Source organism: Mytilus californianus, unplaced genomic scaffold (genome assembly GCF_021869535.1).
Source record: "Mytilus californianus isolate M0D057914Y unplaced genomic scaffold, xbMytCali1.0.p SCAF_8, whole genome shotgun sequence".
NCBI classification, from domain to species: Eukaryota; Metazoa; Mollusca; class Bivalvia; order Mytilida; family Mytilidae; genus Mytilus; species Mytilus californianus.
Window position 1 is genome coordinate 53,676,653 of NW_026262734.1, and position 9,106 is coordinate 53,685,758.

Below are 9,106 nucleotides of genomic sequence, written 5' to 3' on the forward strand. Positions count from 1 at the left end.
CTAAAAATAACTGACAGAATTTTTATGTATGACCTCCTCTAAATTGCGTTTGTACAGATTTGGTGATATTAAAGTTGAAGATCCACTATGTCTTTTACTTTTAGCTTTTGTCAAAATGCATGGAATATAATAACTGGGTGAACTATGAAGTCTTTTGCTTATATTTACAAAGGTACATGTCAGTAAGAAGAGGACTACATACAATGTAGGAATGCCAATTGTCTGTTGAAAACTACGTCCACCTAAAGGAGGGGCGGACAGGGGGATACCTTTCTCCTTTCTCTTGTCTCCCGCCCTCAAACATGAAAAACTAATGTATAGAAAGCTCATTTTAATAGAAATCGATCAAATGTCTTGGTTTTTTTGACTGAATAAATCCGTAATGAATTAGTGACGACGCTCGGAGTATTTATGAGGTCGTTTTCATTACTATGACATTTAGCACTTTTTTGAAGTTTTTCATAAACTAATTTAATAAAATTGTTTCCGGCTCACTTTTATTATTTTTCATATATATTTTTGTCTCCCTTTTCTCCTTTCTCCTGCCCCTTCTCTCCTTTCTCCCGCCCCCTGTCTCCTCCCGCCCCTCTCTCCCTATCTCCCTTTACCCTGTCTGCCTCCTCCTAAAGTAACATGTTCGTTGTAAAAAAAAAATCAAGCATCATGTCAGCTTTACAGTACTGTTATGACCTATTTTTGAATCAGTTTTTTACAAAGTATACTTTGTCTGTTCCTCAAAAAAGATATTTGCATCTACTTTGTGCATTTTATGAAAGAAAGTTTGAGGTATATTTTTTCAAGACGCTTATAATGTGAAATGAGTGAGTAAAGCAGTCCACGTTTTGAACCGTCGTTACTCTATACTCTATACTGTGAAATACACGTTATTTATTGTCTGGTTATCTCTCTTTATTAATGGTCAAACATTTGGTGAGGCGGTTGCCTCATAGTGTCAATAACATCTACGCCACTGCCCGCGTGCGGGAGGTCTTGAGCATGATCCTCGCCCATTTCAAATACCAGGATGGCTGCCTCTCTGCCAAGCACACAATATATAAGAGTTACAGCAAACATTGTTGGGTCCGGAGTCAGAATCATGTGTCCTGGTAGAGTGACATGTCTTCCTACTGTCAAATACAAATTCGGGTTTATATTCAACTTCTCGTCCTAAATATGCATATGCAAACTACATATACAACGACCACTTATATATATGGCCCTATATCCTGTTAATACTTATATTTTAGCTTTGAGCAAAATCGTGAACTTCTGCACTGCATTGGGAATTAAATAAGGAAAAGGACAAAATAGCGTGGCGTTTTGACTACATAGCGCATCCAAAGGCGGATTTGAGGGTGGGGGTGGGAGCAGGACCTCCCCCCCGTTATAGAGCTAAATATAGGGATAATGCATACAGTTTTTCCATGTTTGACTCCTAATGTTGCCTAGTTACCCCTTTTAAAAATCCGGTATCCGCATCTGGCATGGAATTCTTATTTTCTTACGGTTATTCTATGTTTCTTACCTAACACATTCATTTCAATGATTTATGCAGTAACCCACTATAAATTGTTTATCATGCAGTTAATTGGATAAAATGCTACAAGTTGATGTACTTCAAGGGATATAAAATATTTTGGCTGGAAATGTCCTTTATATTTAGACTCCGATAGCATTCCCGTTAAATAAAACAGAACAGAACATTCCTCGAGCACACCTTCTAAAATAATACCTGTATAGGGAATTTTTGTATCTTTTACATTTTAAAATAAATAAAAAATACTTTTGCTTTGTAAATGGAAGCGATAGTTTTATCTCAATTGTCAACTTTTCATAAAGAGACAAATTCTGACAAACACTGATTTCGATATTTCTGAGATTGTCAGAACATTATCCTTCTAACAATTTTTCCCCAGTAAAATAATAAATAGATAGATAAAGAAAGAAAAAAAGAACACCGGATAACGAAAAAAATAAGCATATAAAATATAAAATAATGGGGCGTTCATCTGCAAAGTATATTGAAAAACAAGAAATGATTGTAACAGGATGCTGTTACGAAGTCTCCTAAACGAAGCTCCCATAATTCGTAATTCCCAGGGTCGCCTGACATTGGGCAAAGTCCAGTGAAAATTGGTTTGGTCCAGTAAAGTTATATGCATAAGTGATGCCTGGGGACTAACCCTGTATATCATTCAAATCATCTTGGCATGACAAACCAGAATATATATGGTTTAGGCGTGGGGATCTCGACCATTTACAAGATACTAGATAATAGATATTAGAACTTTCTCAAAAGGCAGGCCAGGGGATCGGGATGACCCCTGGGGACTTACCCTGTATATCATTCAAACCATCTTTGCATGACAAACCAGAATATATATGCTTTATGGGTGGGGATTTTGGAACACCTGGGGACTGACCCTATATGTCATTCAAATGTTCGAGACATGACGAACAGGAATATATATGGTTTAGGGATGGGGATCTCGACCATTTACAAGATACTAGAACAATGGGTTGGGGGGAACCCCTCGGGACTGACCGTATACGTCATTCAAATGTTCGAGACATGACGAACAGGAATATATATGGTTTAGGGGTGGGGATCTCGACCATTTACAAGATACTAGAACATTGGGGGTGGGGGGAACCCCTGGGGACTGACCCTATTGTAATTCAAATGTTCGAGACATGACGAACAGGAATATATATGGTTTAGGGGTGGGAATCTCGACCATTTACAAGATATTAGAACATTGGGGTGGGGGGGAACCCCTGGGGACTGACCATATATGTCATTCAAATGTTCGAAACATGACGAACAGGAATATATATAGTTTAGGGGTGGGGATCTCGACCATTTACAAGATATTAGAACTTTCTCAAATTGCAGGGGGTCATGATGACCCCTGGGGACTTACCCTGTATATCATTCAAACCATCTTTGCATGACAAACCAGAATATATATGGTTAAGGGGTGGGGATCTTGGAACCCCTGGGGACTGACCCTATATGTAATTCAAATGTTCGAGACATGACGAACAGGAATATATATGGTTTAGGGGTGGGGATCTCGGCCATTTACAAGATATAAGAACATTGGGGTGGGGGGAACCCCTGGGGACTGACCGTATACGTCATTCAAATGTTCGAGACATGACGAACAGGAATACATATGGTTTAGGGGTGAGGATCTCGACCATTTACAAGATATTAGAACTTTCTCAAATGGCAGGGGGTCGGGATGACCCCTGGGGACTTACCCTGTATATCATTCAAACCATCTTTGAATGACAAACCAGAATATATATGGTTTAGGGGTGGGGATCTTGGAACCCCTGGGGACTGACCCTATATATCATTCAAATGTTCGAGACATGACGAACAGGAATATATATGGTTTAGGGGTGGGGATCTCGACCATTTACAAGATATTAGAACATTGGGGTGGGGGAACCCCTGGGGACTGACCGTATACGTCATTCAAATGTTCGAGACACGACGAACAGGAATACATATGGTTTAGGGGTGGGGATCTCGACCATTTACAAGATATTAGAACTTTCTCAAATGGCAGGGGGTCGGGATGACCCCTGGGGACTCACCCTGTAAATCATTCAAACCATCTTAGCATGACAAACCAGAATATATATGGTTTCGGGGTGGGGATCTCGACCATTTACAAGTTATTGGAACTTTCTCAAATGGCAGGGGGTCGGGATGACCCATGGGGACTTACCCTGTATATCATTCAAACCATCTTAGCATGACAAACCAGAATATATATGGTTTAGGGGTGGGAATCTTGACCACTTACAAGATATTAGAACTTTCAAACATGGCAGAGGGTGGGGGTGACCCCTGGGGACTAACTCTGTATTTCATTTGATGTGTTTTATCATGACAAACCAGAATATATATGGTTTAGGGGCGGGGATTCCGACCATTTACAAGATATTAGAACTTTCTCAAATGGCAGGGGGTCGGATGACCCCTGGGGACTAACCCTGTATATCATTCAAACCATCTTAGCATGACAAACCAGAATATATATGGTTTAGGGGTTGGGATTTCGACCATTTACATGATATTAGAACTTTCTCAAATGGCAGGGGGTCGGGATGACCCCTGGGGTCTAACCCTGTATTTCATTTAATGTGCTTTATCATTTAGAACATTTTCAATTAAAAAGATTGTATCTATCACAAACGGTTTTCAATTTATAATCATTTGAAAATTTAAAAAAATAAAATCCCATAGGGTTCTATAGTAAAACCCTCCTTTCTTTTTGCCCCTCAAAGTACCCCTTTATAAACCCCATTGCACAAACAAAACCCTGATTGCACCACTAGACATGTTAGTCTAACATTTTGTGAAACCCTAAGTTTATCTGACAAGCGGTTTTGGAGAACGGGTGCGGACAAGTTCAAATTTTAAAGCGGCGGAAGAGGAAGAGGAAGAATAATAATAATAATAATAACTGAGCAAAAACAATAAGTCTTCCCAAACTTCGTTTCGGAGACTTAATAATTGTCAAATCAAAACCATGAAAGATTTTTCACTCAATTTGATAGTATGATAGGTAAGGGTTACGTGTGTTTACGTGTCTATTGTCAGTGAAAAAAAGGCAGGAATCTGGAGAACCACGTGATGAATAATAATGCAAGATTTCTATCATTTTTCATCATTCATCAATTATTTTATATGGACGAAAATTGCAGCGTATGATTTTCAATGTCTTGGATACTTCGTTTAAACTTGCGTGACGTATTTAATCGAATTTAATGGTTGGAAATAACCACAGGGACTCGGTTAGTAGATTAAAAAAAAATAATGTTTTTTATTTTTTTTTTAGTATTTACTGTCTATTTGTATTACTTTATAAATATCCATATCCGTATACTGAAAAATCCTAAAGGGATTTAAGTCGCCATTTTGAATTTAACCTACTTTAAATGAAAAATAATTAAAAATATTTCTATGTGACTATATACCTTACAAGGGCACTCATTTTCTTCCTTAATGATTCTTCTATCAGAAGCATGTTTAATAATTGATTTTCCGTTCGACGGAACCCTTGCGCAGCTGCAGTTTCATTCGAGTCAAAACATTCAAATTTCCAGGCAAAAGCAACGTAACTGGCACATTCGTCGTTTCGCAAGGACTTAGGCGGAAGGGAAGGTAACATCTTGTCATTCGAAACTCATCGGATGAATACTCTTAACTAAACGATAACTATCTAAATTATCGAAAGCAAATTTCCCCATTTAAACATCAACATGGATCTAGGCCAGGACTTTGCAGTTTTATTGATAAAAATGGTATTATCTTGAATCATATTGGAAATGTGTTGAAATTTAAATTCATCATTTTTGAAACAGAAATTTTCCAGGCCAGTCCAGGAGATATCCATAATAAACTTTCTTATAATTACTTTTTCATCTATTGGTTTTAGCAACACAGTTAAAAAAAAATGGGAATTTTTCTAATGATTTTGCCAATTTCATGTGTTGCAAACTCCAAATTTCTCTGTTGTATTTCATGCAATTCAATAGATGAGTTCTCATCTTGGAAGATATTCTCTGTCAGCCTAAAAAAGATATTCTTTAAATCAAAAGTGTAATTCAGGTAACTGAAACATTTATTTTTACTTCAAGGCCATGCCTTTTGGTTACGTTTTGTCTTTGGATTGCTGTCTCACTGATGCATACCCCATATGTCCTTTTATTCATATATTCATTATGTTACTATATTCATTATCAATCAACATAATTCTTTGAGCAAGAACGTATACATTAGTGATTATATAATTCCTTGCTCTGGCTTTCAATGACTACAATTATTCATTGATTTAACATGAAACAAATATATTTAGGTTTATGTATTGCAATGGGTATCCAGTGTCATTGCTATTTGTTAAAATTTGCATTTGTGTTAATAAAGTATAATGTCAAGATAAAGCTTTTAAGGCCTCTTTAAATATAAAAATAAGGAGATGTGGTGTGACTGTCATTATGTTACTAGATTCATTATCAATCAACATAATTCTTTGAGCAATGACGTATACATTAGTGATATATAAATCCTTGCTCTAGCTTTCAATGACTACAATTATTCATTGATTTGACATGACAAAATGTATTTAGGTTTATGTGTTGCAATGGCTATCCAGTTTTATTGCTATTTGTTAAAATTTAAATTTGTGTTAATAAAGTATAATGTCAAGATAAAGCATTTAAGGCCTCTTTAAATATAAAAAAAGGAGATGTGGTGTGATTGCCAAGGAGAAAACTATCCATCATGACCAAATGACTTCATGTAAGCAACTATAAGGCTACTGTACAGCATTCAACAATGAGCAAGTTAATACCTTAAAGTCAGGTTCAAACATGACAAAGTGTGAAAAGATTAATAACAGAACAATAAATGAAAAACAAAATTTTTATACCACAAACAGCAACCAAAGACAACCATCAAATTGCAGGCTTCTGTATGCAATAGGAACATAGTGAATGTGGTGGAGTACAACATGTGAGCGCTTCCTCTAACCTAGGACAGCAGCGTAACAGCACAACACAAAAACTGTCAAATTATAAGATTGGAAAGGAGCGCAAGAAAAAAAAAATATAAAACTCGGTCATCAAAATTTCTTCCATACGTGTTAGTTTACCTTCTTTATGCACTCTGTTTCACAAAATGGATCTGATCATAAAAAGTTAAATAACGAAACAACCGAACTCCAAGGAAAATTCAAAACGGAAAGTCCCTTATCAAATGGCAAAATCAAAAGCCCAAACACATCAAACGAATGGAAAATAACTGTCATATTCCTGACTTGGTACATGCATTTCCTTATATAGAAAATGGTGGATTAAACCTGGTTTTATAGCTAGCTTAACCTCTCATTTGTATGACAGTCGCATACAATTCCATTATATTGACAACATTGTGTGAACAAAACAGAGACATACAAATTTGATAGGTAAAAATGTCAAAAATAGGGGTACAGCAGTCAACATTGTGTTATAATCTTAATCACTAAAAAAACAAACAAATATGTCAATAAAGAAAAACAAAATGGCATATAGACAAAGCACACAAGGAAAAATGAAAGACAAGAAAACAAAAATTGACCATAGCACAATAACACAATGACGTAATGTATAAGTACCGAGTCACGCCAAAAGGATATTACCAAAAATGTACTAAACAGTAAAGGTAATAATTTACAAAGACAAATAAAAGAACACTATATAAACACGTAATTAAGATGATAAATAAAGTCAGTACCTAGAATCTATTATACTTCAGGACAAGACCATCAAATGACAACACATTTTCATGGTCAGCATTAAAAACATCAGTTAAGGTGAAATAAGAGGGTTTACTTATATAACAAGAAACATAATATTTGTACCTATTATCTCTCTAAAGTTGGTAATCATCTGCATATAAATATTGTTTCTTCTTGTTGGACTGTATGGTGTGTCCGTTTAATTTATCAAGGCAGGAAAAGATCAAAGTCAACAGCTAACTGTCTAAATTCTAGTTTTAGTACAGACATGCTTAATGTAAAAAGAGTCATTTTTGTCTGCTGGGTGTCTGTCTTATCTACATCAACCCAATATTTCTTCTATTTGTCTGTTTATAAAGTAATAGAAATACTAAAAAAAAAATTAAAAATATTGACTTTGTTTTAATCTGCTAACCGAGTCCCTTTGGATATAACCAGTCCCATTAGGTCCGTACGTATGTCATTTAAGTTGAAATCTCTGATAAGACGAACACCACCTTTTCTTAGTCCCCATTGCTTTCTTCGCTAAAGTTTTCACTTTCAAACATTTATGGGGACGGGATCAATATGCCATTATTTACAAATCAGACCGTACTGGTTACCGGAACTTTTTAAAACACCAAACAAAGTACTTCATATCTGATAACAGGCAATATATGCCCTCCATTTTAGATTTCCTTCATACATATAGAATTTGTGCCGTCGTAAATGACTGCATTTATGTAAAACTTAATCTATCATTCATGCATAAAATGAAGGTCAAGATGACACATGAAGGTACATACCTTACTATATAATTGCACATTGACAAAATGTCATTTCTCTAATTCTTTTAAGTTGTCTAACTTTTAAGTTGTCTAAATTTAGACTTCAATGTAAAACAAAACCAAATTAACAAGGTTATACCCTATATTCCTTTTCCTACTTAGTCATTATAGGGATATATACTAAAGAATTCACGAGCCGAACCCTTCTTAAAACAGGTGGTGAACTCAGATACCTCAAGGGTGAATGGGACCTTCAGTAAAACCCTTACCAAAATTGGCTGTGCGGGATGTATAAGTTCGCAGCCTGTAGAGTGGGTACTTTAAATCCGATGCCTCGTTTAGAAAGAGTGTGTCCTGCTCTCTGGACTTCAAGAACCCTTGCAATAACTCTTTAGTCGGTCCGTAGGTGGCCTGTTGCAAGGCAAAATTACTGTTCCTATCCAATATACCCTTATTTTTCAGTGGCAGTCAAAATTTCACAGACCCTCATCTCAGACGGCCTCTTTTAAGGACCCAGCTATTGTATTTATTGTTAATTTGTTCTCGTCACGAATGTACATGAAATATTTGCCGCTGAACGTATGGCAACAAGCAAGTAAACTCGCATGGTTTTGAAAGGTAGGAAGAACCTGCTCTATAACTTCTTATTCAACGTCAGTGTATGGAAGTATCCAAATTTGAGGTAGGGCCCATTCGGTTAAGTTGAATAAATTAAATAGTATTGTTATTTTTCAGGTAAATTTTTTCAGGGGTCCTTTTTCTTCAATGTCAATGTACGAAAGTATTCAAATTTGAGGTAAGATCAATTTTCTCTTTACATTTCGGGAAAAAGGCGTCACATGACAATAAATGCATGACAGTATATGTGTCTCGTGTTCGTTTGACATCACTCCTTGCCATTCTTGCATTATTGATACGTCCGGTATTTCGTAAACTTGTCTCAAGAGAGAGGCGTACGATATCAAAAGTAAATAATTCAAGCTCACATGTCGAAGACTAACAACAATTTACATAACACAACATAGAAAACAAAAAAAATGT